The sequence below is a fragment of the Eschscholzia californica genome, unplaced genomic scaffold (genome assembly GCF_041429995.1).
Source record: "Eschscholzia californica isolate CP2 unplaced genomic scaffold, dmEscCali1.0.p SCAF_103, whole genome shotgun sequence".
Classification (NCBI taxonomy): Eukaryota; Viridiplantae; Streptophyta; class Magnoliopsida; order Ranunculales; family Papaveraceae; genus Eschscholzia; species Eschscholzia californica.
Window position 1 is genome coordinate 32,501 of NW_028238203.1, and position 15,000 is coordinate 47,500.

General features: G+C 35.8%; 1 protein-coding gene and 1 non-coding gene across 2 annotated transcripts in view; one reads left to right on the plus strand and one right to left on the minus strand.

The window, feature by feature from the left end:
• Nucleotides 1–9,052: 9,052 nt before the first annotated feature.
• TRNAW-CCA (transfer RNA tryptophan (anticodon CCA)) lies at nt 9,053–9,126 on the minus strand. The gene has a single exon. It is a non-coding gene; the product is annotated as a tRNA-Trp (tRNA).
• Nucleotides 9,127–13,237: 4,111 nt separating this feature from the next.
• Nucleotides 13,238–15,000, plus strand: part of LOC147562661 (photosystem II CP47 reaction center protein) — a 6,064-nt gene continuing 4,301 nt past the window's right edge. The window contains exon 1 of the mRNA XM_086657391.1: nt 13,238–15,000. This exon is cut by the window's right edge and continues 2,665 nt beyond it. The gene's annotated coding sequence lies outside the window, so the exon portion shown is untranslated.

Below are 15,000 nucleotides of genomic sequence, written 5' to 3' on the forward strand. Positions count from 1 at the left end.
CGGTAGCGACAATTACAGTGACAGTTACATGTATAGTTTCATTTGTAATGAAAGTGTAAATAGTAGTGACAATGAAAGTTCCAGTATAAGAACTAGCACAAATAGAAGTGATTTAAATATGCGAAGAAGGTATAATGATCTCGATATAAATAAAAAATACAGGCATTTGTGGGTTCAATGCGAAAATTGTTATGGATTAAATTATAAGAAATTTTTTAGGTCAAAACTAAATGTTTGTGAACAATGTGGATATCATTTGAAAATTAGTAGTTCAGATAGAATCGAACTTTTGATTGATCCGGGCACTTGGGATCCTATGGATGAAGACATGGTTTCTATGGACCCCATTGAATTTCATTCAGAAGAGGAACCTTATAAAGATCGTATCGATTCTTATCAAAGAAAAACAGGGTTAACTGAGGCTATTCAAACAGGCATAGGCCAACTAAATGGTATTCCCGTAGCAATTGGGGTTATGGATTTTCAGTTCATGGGGGGCAGTATGGGATCCGTAGTAGGCGAGAAAATCACCCGTTTGATCGAGTATGCTAATAAGAAATCTCTACCTCTTATTATAGTGTGTGCTTCCGGAGGAGCACGCATGCAAGAAGGGAGTTTGAGCTTGATGCAAATGGCTAAAATATCTTCTGCTTCATATAATTATCAATCAAATAAAAAGTTATTCTATGTATCAATCCTTACATCTCCTACAACCGGTGGGGTGACAGCCAGTTTTGGTATGTTGGGAGATATCATTATTGCCGAACCCAATGCCTACATTGCATTTGCGGGTAAAAGAGTAATTGAACAAACATTGAATAAGACCGTACCTGATGGTTCCCAAGCGGCTGAGTATTTATTCCATAAGGGCTTATTGGACCCAATCGTACCACGTAATCCTTTAAAAAGTGTTCTGAGTGAGTTATTTCAGCTTCACGGTTTCTTTCCCGTGAATCAAAATTCAATTTCAATCAAGTAGAGCATTCAATTCAGTTATTTTATTTGTGGCGAACAAGTATTTAGTTTATATATTTAGTTTATCGGAACCCCCAAGTAAAGTAAAAATAAGAAGAATGTTGTTTTCCTTACGGGCATAAGATCTCTTTGTAGAAAGAATAAGAAGTTTCGGATAATTCCTTTTTTTCCTACAAATCTGTTTTTTTATACCTATATTCATGATTCGTAATCAGGAAGTAGCTATCAACCGTATTATAGATCTAGAATAATTCAAATATAGAAAATTTTAGAATAGAAATCTTGCATATTTCTATATCTACTGAGAACTCACATTTTTACGAGGAATCTCTGTTGGATAGGATTCTAACGAATCCTTTTTGGGGAATTTGTAAGAAACTCTTTCGTTCTTTATTAGAAGATAAGGACAAGAGAAGAAGAATAAGAAAGTGGATTATCATATATATATTTCAGTTATAAAGGTGAATAGGTATACTTAGTTAGTTCTCCATTCCTTGCACTTATTATTCTATACTTATAATAGATATACTTATCATAAGATATCCTTATAAAAGGTACAAATATTAAATCGAGGTATCCATTCTATGACAACTCTCAATTTACCCTCAATTTTTGTGCCTTTAGTGGGCCTAGTATTTCCGGCACTTGCAATGGCTTCTTTATTTCTTCATGTTCAAAAAAACAAGATTGTCTAGATCCGATGGGACAAAATACCATCAATTTATTTCAAGACTTGGACTTGATCATAATACAGATATCTACTTAGTGTAATATGGTACAACCCAACATGCGGCTTCCTCCGAACACAAATGAAAGAGCTCTTATACACGTGGAAACATGATATATGGATCAATGCATTCATTATAGCTATTTTAAAATGGATCAGCAGATGTAGAAAATGGAAACTCAATGTATCTATTTGTGTGTAGATATCCATAGGAGGATCATATGAAGCAGATGCTTTTATATCTAAGCAATTCGATGAATTATTCCTAATAGTTCACATCATATCATAATAGTGCTAGTTGCTGAGAGTTACTTCGGGAACAAAAAAAGAAAAGTCAAATTCATTTGGGTTATTCTCTCAATTCCAATAAAATGCAACTGGATCTAGTATGAACTGGCGATCAGAACGTATATGGATAGAACTTATAACGGGGTCTCGAAAAACAAGTAATTTCTGCTGGGCCTGTATCCTTCTTTTCGGTTCACTAGGATTCTTATTGGTTGGAGCTTCTAGTTATCTTGGTAGGAATCTGATATCCTTATTCCCGTCTCAGCAAATCCTTTTTTTTCCACAAGGGATCGTGATGTCCTTCTATGGGATCGCAGGTCTGTTCATTAGTTCCTATTTGTGGTGCACAATTTCGTGGAATGTAGGTAGTGGTTATGACCGATTCGATAGAAAAGAAGGAATAGTGTGTATTTTTCGTTGGGGATTTCCTGGGCTAAATCGTCGTATCTTTCTTCGATTCCTTATGAGAGATGTCCAGTCGATTAGAATAGAAATTAAAGAGGGTATTTTTCCTCGTCGTGTCCTTTATATGGAAATCAGAGGCCAGGGAGCCATTCCTTTGACTCGGACTGATGAGAATTTGACTCCGCGAGAAATTGAACAAAAAGCTGCTGAATTGGCCTATTTCTTGCGCGTACCAATTGAAGTATTTTGAAATGAACTGAAAAGAATTAATGCTTTATTAGCATTGGGGAAGGAACTAAGGAATCTTCTTTTTTATAGAACTTAACTAAAGCTTTTTCAGAACGCTCATTCGAGCAAAAGCAGATGTATATGGAAGAACCAGAAAACGAACTTATTTTTGCCCACCAAAACTCTTTTTTATGGAAATAAACTCAACTCTTTCATGCTAGTAACAAGTCTAAATGGATTCATCACATATCTTTGAATTGATATGTTAGATACAGATGGATCCTATATTGTATTGTAAATTACCCCTCTTTTATTTTGTCAATCGATGTTTCTTTTTATCCGTTCTTTTCCCGCTTGATGATCAAATTATTGGATCTCTTATAACTATTCTCTTATAACTATAATATAAGATCCAATTTCTCTCGGGTTTTGCCACTCATTTTTGATTTCATCATCCCATCAATATTTTTCATAAATTTCCCCCAATTATTCCCGGGTTATGGTCTGGGTAGCCAGCGAAACTTTTTGAAATAATTGATCTAAGGGGGTTCTTTTGTCTCGAAATCCGAATAATATGAATTACTCGAGGTGGCTCTTTCGGGCATTCACCGAAAGGATGTAATTGTTTCGAATTTGACCAATTGAGAGATCGGAAAACAATATATATTTTTATTTCTTCATTCAGCGCGAACCCTTATTCTAATTCTATATTCTTTCTCGATACAAGGACTAACCAATTAATTACAAATAAAAAAGGGCAGTAGATCCATAGGTTCAATACCTTGTTATAGAACTCATGCTTCATAGAAATATCAGATCGGATAGAGTCGACGAATGAGTTGGTTTCATTAGCAATTCACAGATTCAAAATGCCACAAAAGAAAGCACTCACTACCCTCCCATATCTTGCATCTATAGTATTTTTGCCCTGGTGGATCTCTCTCTCATTTAATAAAAGTCTGGAATCTTGGGTTACGAATTGGTGGAATACTGGGCAATCCGAAACTTTTTTGAATGATATTCAAGAAAAGCATGTTCTAGAAAAATTCATAGAATTAGAGGAACTATCCCTTTTGGACGAAATGATAAAAGAGTACCCGGAGACACATATACAAAAGCTTCATATAGGAATTCATAAAGAAACGATACAATTGATCAAGATGCACAATGAGAGTCATATCCACAGCATTTTGGACTTCTCGACAAATATAATCTATTTCGCTATTCTAAGTGGTTATTCTATTCTGGGTAATGAAGAACTTGTCATTCTTAATTCTTGGGTTCAGGAATTCTTCTATAACTTAAGTGACACAATAAAAGCTTTTTCTATTCTTTTATTAACTGATTTATGTATCGGATTCCACTCGCCCCATGGTTGGGAACTAATGATTGGTTCTATCTCCAAAGATTTTGGGTTTGATCATAACGACCAAATTATATCGGGTCTTGTTTCCACTTTTCCAGTCATTCTAGATACAATTTTGAAATATTGGATCTTCCGTTATTTAAATCGCGTATCTCCGTCACTTGTAGTGATTTATCATTCAATGAATGACTAAAGACTGATCCACCGATATTAATCCAATCATAATGTTTGTTACTTCGTACATAAACAAACCATTAAAAATCTTACTCACTTTTTATATTTCTACCCATCCAGGGATTCTTCCTATATTCCAGTAAAATTATTCCAATACAATAGCAGAATCGTGGACAGGGAACTATACTAGCAACCTACCTAATTTATTGTAGAAATTTTGGGATCAATAATTGGACCATGCAAAATAGAAATACCTTTTCTTGGATAAAGGAACAGATGGCTCGATCCATCTCTGTATCGATCATGATATATGTAATAACTCGGACATCTACTTCATATGCATATCCCATTTTTGCACAGCAGGGTTATGAAAATCCACGAGAAGCAACTGGGCGTATTGTATGTGCCAATTGCCATTTAGCTAATAAGCCCGTAGATATTGAGGTTCCACAAGCGGTACTTCCTGATACTGTATTTGAAGCAGTTGTTAGAATCCCTTATGATATGCAACTGAAGCAAGTTCTTGCTAATGGAAAAAAGGGGGCTTTGAATGTGGGAGCTGTTCTTATTTTACCTGAGGGATTTGAATTAGCTCCTCCCGATCGTATTTCTCCCGAGATGAAAGAAAAGATGGGCAATCTGTCTTTTCAGAGTTATCGCCCCACTAAAAAAAATATTCTTGTGATAGGTCCTGTTCCTGGTCAGAAATATAGTGAAATCACCTTTCCTATCCTTTCCCCGGACCCCGCTACTAAAAAAGACGTTTACTTCTTAAAATATCCTATATATGTAGGCGGGAACAGGGGAAGGGGTCAGATTTATCCCGATGGGAGTAAGAGTAACAATACAGTCTATAATGCTACAGCAGCAGGTATAGTAAGCAAAATCATACGTAAAGAGAAGGGGGGATATGAAATAACCATAGCGGATGCATCGGACGGACACCAAGTGGTTGATTTTATACCTCCAGGACCAGAACTTCTTGTTTCAGAAGGTGAATCCATCAAGCTTGATCAACCACTAACAAGTAATCCCAATGTGGGTGGATTTGGTCAAGGAGACGCAGAAATAGTACTTCAAGATCCATCACGTGTCCAAGGCCTTTTGTTCTTCTTGGCATCTGTTATTCTGGCACAAATATTTTTGGTTCTTAAAAAGAAACAGTTTGAGAAGGTTCAATTGTCTGAAATGAATTTTTAGATCCACGTATTTATCAACATCAAGTTTATAAAAAAAATCAAATTCTTGTTCTTGCTGATCGATGTAATTATGTATGGTCAAAAAAAAAAGCTTTTTTATTTGCTTGCTTTGTTTATACTGTTTTTCTGCGAGATGCCGGGAATTACTTGGATTCCACTGCTAGTATAGTAATAGAATAGTATTCTATTGCGAAGAACACTATTTAACTTGAACTTGACTACCCGTTTTTCAATCCAAATTGGAGTGGTGTGATTATGTCACTATTGGCAAATTTGAAATGCCACGAAATATATCAATAGTTTTCTATGCTATTAGAATAATAGAATCAAATTCGAATAGAAATAGATAATAGACATACGTGGTAGGAGACTATAAAGTAAGGGATAAATGAAAGGAACAACCGATTCTAGGAGGTATTACTCGTCTTCCTAATCTTCGACACAAGAAAAGTAATTTTCCACCTTTTCTTGTGTCGAAAGAATAATGATTCTTGATCTGCTTCGTCAAAGAGTACTATTCCTTTTTTACATTTTTTCTAGGTTTATCGGAACCTCCTTGTTTGGATTTATAAGAAGTGGTGGGCAAGCAAAACAAAAAAGGGGTAGAGTAACTCATTGAGTAAATAGAACTTCTTCAATGAACTTCTAAAAAAAGTAAAAAACAAAAGAAAATTGAAACTTTGATGAGATAATAAATAGAGTAAGATTCTATTAGTATAGAAATGCTTTGGGTGATGTCTCGTCTACAGGTCTACAGGAATCCATATTATGTCATCCAGAAAATGGATTGATTCCTTCTTTCTTCTGATTTTGGACGAATTGATACTATGTAGAACATATATTCTGAATCCAATCAATGGGATTAATTCTTCAAAAACATTATCATAAAAAATGGAATAGCGTGATTTGAAACATCGGAGCAAAAGGCCCATTTTTTATTTCTACGAATAGAATATTATGATTATGTTAACTGGATGAACTTCGAACTTTTATGTTATGGAATGAATCAAAGTCTCGTTGTAAGAGTAAGAACTCAACGGGACCTTACCCCCTTGTCTAATTCGAGGGGTAAGGTCCCGTTGAGTTCTTACTTTCTTTTTCCTGTCTACAACTTAGTTCATATGATTACTATAGGGATGAACCCAATCCGGAATATGAACCGTAAAAGAAAACACCTAGTGAACCGATCACAGGAATACCAGCTACAGTACCTATCAGCCAAAGAGGAATCCTTCCAGTAGTATCGGCCATTTACCCCACTTCCCTCCACATTTCATCAAGTGGTCATGCTAGAGACATAAACAGTCATGGATAATTATGAGATGAGATCCGTCCGAATGGGATAAGAGAATTCCTACTATTCTTTTTCTTTCTCTTAATTGAAGAAATAATTGGAAAATAAAACAGCAAGTACAAAAATGAGTAATAACCCCCAGTAAAGACTGGTACGATTCAATTCAACATTTTGTTCGTTCGGGTTTGATTGTGTCATAGCTCTATAATTCAATTCGGATTAGGTTTATCGTTGGATGAACTGCATTGCTGATATTGACCCCAAAAAAGAAACGGTAGGTACAGCTAGTCCGTGAACAGCCAACCATCGCACTGTAAAAATTGGATAGGTTCGATCTATAGTCATTGGGGCCTCCTAAAAGGATCTACTAAATTCATCGAGTTGTGCCAAAGGATCAAAACGGCCAGTTATTAATGGAATTCCTTGTCGGCTCTCTGTAAAATACTCGTTTGGCCGAGGGCTTCCAAACACATCGTAAGCTAAACCCGTGCTGACGAATAACCAACCCGCAATAAATAGGGAAGGTATAGTAATGCTATGAATGACCCAGTATCGAATACTGGTAATAATATCAGCAAAAGAGCGTTCTCCCGTGCTTCCAGACATGCTGCGCTCCACATATTCTTGTACAGTCAAAGGGGGATCGATTCCGTGAAAGATGGGATCAGTAAATGGAAACCCACTGATCTTGAATCTTTGTGAGATCGTCAATAGTGTACCGAGGGCATCTTTAGAGTATACCGAATCAGTATAGCTATCCTTCTTCTGACACAGCAACGCAATTTCAATCAATATCGAAACCAAAAGAAGTGGTACATAATTGATTTCTTCCTTTCTTGTTCCTTATATATGCGGAACCGTGTGCTATTCAATCGAAAATTTTTCAAATTCCTGTAGTAGTATAAGTATAGGGTTCTTTCCATTACTAACTTTGGACTAGAACCCGAGGATCTGGTAGAGTGTGAGTCCAACGGGTTCTAATAATTCATGAAAGATATTATCATATTCACACAATTCAATTAGATACGAAATCTAGAACCCTGTTGTATATGTATAAAAGAAAAAGGTTTTTGTTCAAATCCTTTCAGTTCAAGAAATCGGTTAGTAGTACAATAAGATTAGTAGATAGTATTCAATGAAAGAAAACAAACAATAGTTGGAACAATCAATATGCGTGATGCAACCGTTGCTGCATTACATCCAAAGGTTCCTTCTTGACTAGCTCCAAGGATAGGACTCCCTAATATGGAAAGACAGCATGTAGAACCTAAAACCAAAAGATAATAGAATTACTAGTCTTAAAATTGAGTTGTACCGAACTAAGGCTTTTATTTCTTCGAGCGATCGTGCGACACTTTTTTCTTAGCAGTCGAGATATTATGTATAATTAATGAGCCTACATGCTTAATCTAATGGGGTAACCACTGAATCTAATGAGGTAAAGCAAAAGGTATTCTAAGGTCCTTTGTTCCAGAATAGAAACTGGATTCTATACAATTAAAAAAGAAAAAATTTTCCAATTTGATTTAATTCCATAGTGATTCAAAGAGAGTTTCATTTATAAATGAAATTCCACTACAAGGTTCTTTTCCTATTACTTTACCCACGAGTTGCTCAATGAATCTGTTGAGTCGAAATCACGGCATGGGTAGATGTCACAGATGATGAATCAATCTTTTTTTTCCACTTCTCTCACTCTATCTTTGTTAGTGACGTCTATAATGATAAATGATAATGAAAGATGAATCAAAAACTTTCAATTGGAACGGATTCTATCAATTGGTATTTTTTCGTATCCTCTTATCTTTCAAAAGCGGAAACTTAGGTAAGTTTTTTATAACCATATGTATAAAAAGAACGTATCTCATTTAGCTCCCTCATGCCTACTATAACTAGTTATTTCGGTTTTCTACTGGCGGCTTCAACTATAACCCCAGCTCTATTTATTGGTCTGAGCAAAATACGACTTATTTGAATTGAATTCTAAATTCATAAAAATAAATGTTTCTGTGAGATTCTAGGCACTCTAGAATGCCTTCCCGCGTCAATTGTAAATTCTTGGTCATTGAGATTCATGGTCGATTCGGATTAATATTTAAAGATAGATATTACCTCTCTTTTTTCTTCCCCTTTCAAACATCAAACAAATCGAAATGATTGAAGTTTTACTATTTGGAATCGTGTTAGGTCTAATTCCTATTACTTTGGCTGGATTATTCGTAACTGCATATTTACAATACAGGCGCGGTGATCAGTTGGATCTTTGATTAAGTAAGATCTCGTTTTTTGATTGACCCCCTTCTTTTTTTAACCCGCAGGAGGTCAAATTCAGATTCAGGTTGCTGTTCAAGTTAGTGAAGTTATTTCATTGAAATTCGACCTAAGAAGAACAGAATCACGCTCTGTAGGATTTGAACCTACGACATCGGGTTTTGGAGACCCACGTTCTGCCGAGCTGAACTAAGAGCGCTTTCTTATCACAATAGATAAGACCGTAAAGAAAAGAAAGAAAAGGATTCTTTTTGTACGCCCAATACACCTTGCATGCAGATAGTATCATAAACTGAAATGAAAGATTGAGTCTATCCAATTTTCATCGATCTCAATGGATCCCCCCGTTATTGCCCATACTTGTTACTGCCCGTAGGAGAAGGAATAGGTAGGGATGACAGGATTTGAACCCGTGACATTTTGTACCCAAAACAAACGCGCTACCAAGCTGCGCTACATCCCTTTCAATTGGTATATCAGTGTCATTGTAGAGAATCCCTGTCTTGTTTTCCACATCATTATTTCCCCATTGATATACAATTTCGCTTGCCATTTTTTCTTTTTGGTCTCATATAACATATAATAAAAATATACATATGAAACCCAACATATAAACATATAAATAAATTAATATTTATCGGTAATACTCAGGAAGAAGGGGGCGTCTTTTTCTGTTTTAAGGAAAGGGGAATCTTATCTACCGGGGTCGTTGTATATATCCATTGTTGTTAGGGATTCCGCGTACAAATACAAGTGATCCTTAACTACATATGCATCTGATCATATATGTATTACAATTAAAGAAGGAGGATTTTCAATGCGAGATATAAAAACATATCTCTCCGTGGCACCTGTGCTAAGTACTCTATGGTTCGGGTCCTTAGCAGGTCTATTGATAGAGATCAATCATTTATTCCCAGATGCGTTGACATTCCCCTTTTTTTTCATTCTAGTTATTGACATGAGAAGGGACGAAGAAGATTAGTGATATAATAAATTATCTCTGACTAATCCTTCTTCCTCTCTTTTCTTTGTTTTCTTCTTTTTTCGGTTTTTTAGGATATGTAAGGGCAGAAAAATAAAGAATCAAAGTGGATTCAACCTCAGTAAAACTCGGGTCAGGCTCAAATTCTACTATTAATAATTAATAGGGGGAGTACGCAAATAGCAATAAATGTAGTTCTAGGCAACAAAATCATACAAGATACTTAAACGAAATACTGTACTAGGGTTAGAAATAATTAATAGTTAGAAATTGTTGTATCACTTATTATTATTGCTCTATTGATTGCAATGAAATCTTTCATAATTGGATTTCGAGTTAGCAACTTCTATTTTTTTTTTTTTACTTTTTTTCTTCGTTTCGGATCGAAAAGCGAAGCGTTGAGTGAATCCAAAATTCAAAGGAGGTTCATGGCCAAGGGTAAAGAGGGTCAGAGTCAGAGTTATTTTGGAATGTACTAGTTGTGTCCGAAACAGTGTTAATAAGGAATCGCCGGGCATTTCCAGATATATTACTCAAAAGAATCGACACAATACACCTAGTCGATTGGAATTGAGAAAATTCTGTCCCTATTGTTACAAGCATACAATTCATGGGGAGATAAAGAAATAGATTGAAGGGGCGTGTGTGTGTGCTACCCTTCGAAGTAACAAGAACAAATACATATAATATATAGAAACAAATCAAATCCTATTTTGGTCGGATCCCAAATGAATTCGAATTCAGAAATAGGATTTTAGAGATAAGGAATAAACCATGGATAAATCCAAGCGACCTTTTCTTAAATCCAAGCGATCTTTTCGTAGGCGTTTGCCCCCAATTGGATCGGGGGATCGAATTGATTATAGAAACATGAGTTTAATTAGTCGATTTATTAGTGAACAAGGAAAAATATTATCTCGACGAGTGAATAGATTAACCTTGAAACAACAACGATTAATTACTATTGCTATAAAACAAGCTCGTATTTTATCTTTGTTACCTTTTCTTAATAATGAGAAACAATTTGAGAGAACCGAGTCAACCCCTAGAACTACTGGTCCTAGAACCAGAAATAAATAGGCCTACGCCTCAATTGAATCAAAATTGCAATTCGAACCCCAACCCAGGTTGATGTTTTGTTCGAAAAATTAGAGAATCCAGATTGGATTGTCATGTCATAAGAAAACAAAATAGAATCGGGGAATAAAAAGATAAAATCTTTTATTTTTATTATTGAAACGTGTTCGTTCATTTTTACTACTTTATCGTAGTAATTTAGACTCTACCTTCCCGGAGTTCATTCTCCGGGGAACTCCGCTTAAATCATTCTGGTGGATTCCTTCCAATCCCCTTATTTAATGATCTCATTGGAAATCATGTAAAGACAATTCCTATTTGATATAGCTATTTGTGCAAGTATTTTACGATTAAGAAGCAACTGCCTCTTTTGCAGATCGTGTATTAATCATCGACTATAACTATAGGATACCCTATTCTCACGAATTACTGCATTTATACGAGTGATCCACAAACGACGAAAATCTCTCTTTTGCCTGCCCCTATCTCGATGAGCAGAAACCAAAGCTCTCATTTTCTGTTGAGTAATAGTTCGAGTAAGTCTTGAATGAGCCCCTCGAAAGGTTGATGCAAATAAACGAATTTTTGTTCTACGTCTCCGAGCTATATATCCTCGTCTAATTCTGGTCATTGAATCAAATGAAACTTTGATGAATAACTGATTGATTTCGTTTCTTTCAGTCATTCTTTTTCCCCCTCCTGGTCTATTAATAACAAAACTGATTCTTCCGGTGTATAAAATAAAAATTCCAATGGCTTTTGCTACTATGACCTTCCCAACCACGATTTTTTTTGAAGCATTTCACCTCGAAATAAGAAATTGTATCGATACTCGGTATCCAAAAAATAGTAAAAGTAAATTAAGTCGTAAATGTAAATGAATAAATAGTGGGTTCCATCGTTTCTATGGTTACTTTTTAAACGGGTGAGGTCCTTTCTATACACCGGAGCCCCCTTCCCTATTTAGTTTTAGTAACTTGTACAGTTCACACTCTTTGGCTCTACCCATAAATTCTACAGTAATAGGTCTTTTCACAATGAGATCTACCCATACAGTAACGGCATTTAATTATGAAGGTTGGTTAGGTAGCTGACCCTGTTAATCCGTTCTTGCAAGAGTGGGAGCATAATTTTTCTGCTTTTTAAATACCATTCCCCGCTTAATGGATAACCATTTGCTACCAATGGGGAATTGCTTCTCATCTCCAATTGAGGTGATTGGATTTCTACCAATGGAAACCATAAATTTTATACACAATAGAGGTCTTTTTTTAGATAGTGAGTGGAACTCTTCCATTCTATCCTATTCATTGGTACTGATCATTGATACTGTCAAAATTGTCTCCTTTCTTTTGTTCCAGTTCATGATCTGAACGAGTCGCACATACACCCTAGTACATGTTCCTCGACGCTGAGGACATCCCGAAGAGCGGGGGATTTTGTGACATTTCTGATTGGCTGTCTTGTGTTTCTAATAAGTTGTTTAATAGTTGGCATGCTGAATCGTATACAGAATGGGCTGGTTTAGATCGATCCTAACCGATGATTATGAATTACGTCGATTTCATTGAATATTTTACCCCATTTTACCTCGGTAAGAAGATAAAATATCAAATCACAGTTCATTCAATTATGTTCGAAATGGAATCACGGATTTACGTGAAATCCTCGGTATTTCGACCGCTACAAGATCAACAATTCCATGGGCTTGGGCTTCTGTTGCTGACATAAAAACATCCCTTTCCATGTCTTCGGATACAACCCATAAGGGATTGCCCGTTCTTTGTACATAAACCCTTGTGAGGGTTTCGCGGAGTTTCAACAGTTCTTCCGCTTCCAGGACAAATTCTCCTGTTTGTGCCTCATAAAAAGAACTAGCAGGTTGGTGGATCATTACCCTGATGATATAACATAATGAGTGCTTCCCCTATCTCGCCCGATCGTGCGAAGGAAAGAGATAAAGAACAAGAAAAAAAAAATAGAATTGAACAACCGTACAGGCATTTTTTGCGCATTGCATACGGCTCTAGAATGGAATTTACTTTTTCCTTTCATTGAAGAAAGAGAAAAACATAGGATCTATCAGACCCAAATCGTTAAATGATCCATTTACCACCCTTCCTTTCGGGAGAGTTAAAAAATACTATGATGGTTCCGTTGCTTTATATATTTATCTCCTTTGTGATTCAGCAATCCCAAAGTTTCTTTTTGATCCGATCATCAAATAAGGAAAAAATGATCGTTTTTTTTTTTTTCATTTTAATACTCTTTCGTAACATAAATATTGGAAAGAGACCTCTGGTGTGAAAACAAAAAAGTTTGTGACGCTGAAATGGACCCCCGATAGATAAGATCAAATCGGAAATACCTTTTGTCTCATACTACTCTCTCGATACAGAATCTCATGTTATGAAAAAACAATAATGGTTTGCTCATATCGAACTCGAAGTGCCATGCTATTATTACTTATTATTCATATTCTATATGGCGAAGGCATAGTCTTCTTTTTCTCTCAAATAAAAACTCATTGGCGCCAAGCGTGAGGGAATGCTAGACGTTTGGTAATTTCTCCCCCGACCAGGATGAAAGACCCCATTGAAGCGGCCAATCCCATGCATATTGTATGTACATCTGGTTGCACAAATTGCATAGTATCATACATAGCTATTCCGGGTGTTACCCATCCACCAGGAGAGTTTATAAACAAATAAAGATCCTTGGTATCATCCTCTATAGTAAGATATATCATGAGACCAATAAGTTGATTCGAGATCTCATTATCAACGTTTTGGCCTAAAAAAAGTATTCTTTCTCGATGAAGTCGGTTGATTAGGACAAAATTGTATCCCTTAGGAACCGTACACGCACCTTTGGATGCATACGGTTCAAAAAATAAAAATTGCGAAAAAAAGAATCAATGTGTCAATTCCAGCCCTCTTTATTTATTTTTTTTCATAGCAGGATCTTTCTAACTCCTAACGAATAACGAAGGGGCTTTTTCTTCGATTTTTCAAGAAAGATGAGTTTTTACTCACTTCCCCATAAAAAAGAACTCACTAAACTTATCGAACTAACGTCTCATTGATATATTCTTTCATCGAAATCCAATCCAAATTACGAATTACGATGTTATTTTCTTGTTCCTGAATGGGCCTCTTCAATTCTTTTAGGTTTATGCTCTACTCCGGGTAAAGATCTACCCGATCTCGATTTGCACATATAGGACAAATGATCCCAATACCACTTCTTTTGTTTGCTAAGACTTCTTTTTTTTTTCAATTCATTTCATGTCTTCCGCCAAATATTCGATGTAGTCATCATATTATTCCATTGATTGATTGGCAGTTTGAGATCGCTCATATGGTATAATATAAATAGGAATCATTAATCATTTATGATACAAATTTATGATACAAATGGGAATCATACATATTTTACCAATTGGGTATTTTCTGAACGGAGCCTGGATACTTCATTTTATTGGTCCAACCAAGCCAACCATAAATTCTTCTAACATAAATTCTTATAATTGAAAATATTAATATTGATCCCCCAAATAAATTGCTCTAATTGCACTTCACGCTCCAAATTATTGATGGTTCAATCAATCAATCTTGGGTGAAACAGAGGATATCTCGATCGGGGGAGAAAACGGGGAAATCCCATATGACCCAATATGTCTGACAAGTCGCACTATACGTCAACCCAAACTGAATCTTCCTCTCCAGGAATCCGAAAAGGTACTTTTGGAACACCAATAGGCATTAAATGAAAGAAAAAGGGATTAAGTACTATATTTCACTTTGATGTGGAAACGTAACAATGGGTTTTTATTGTTTTCATAATATTGCTGTTTTTCGGATTTTATCCATAGATTGGAAAGTTCATCGAAGAAGACGGAATGAATAAAGAAAAATTCTTATGATATGATATGAATGGGCTGGGCTGTTCGAATGATGAACAAGTATCTATGCATTCGCTCATAGAAAATGGGACCAATCCCCCATTGCG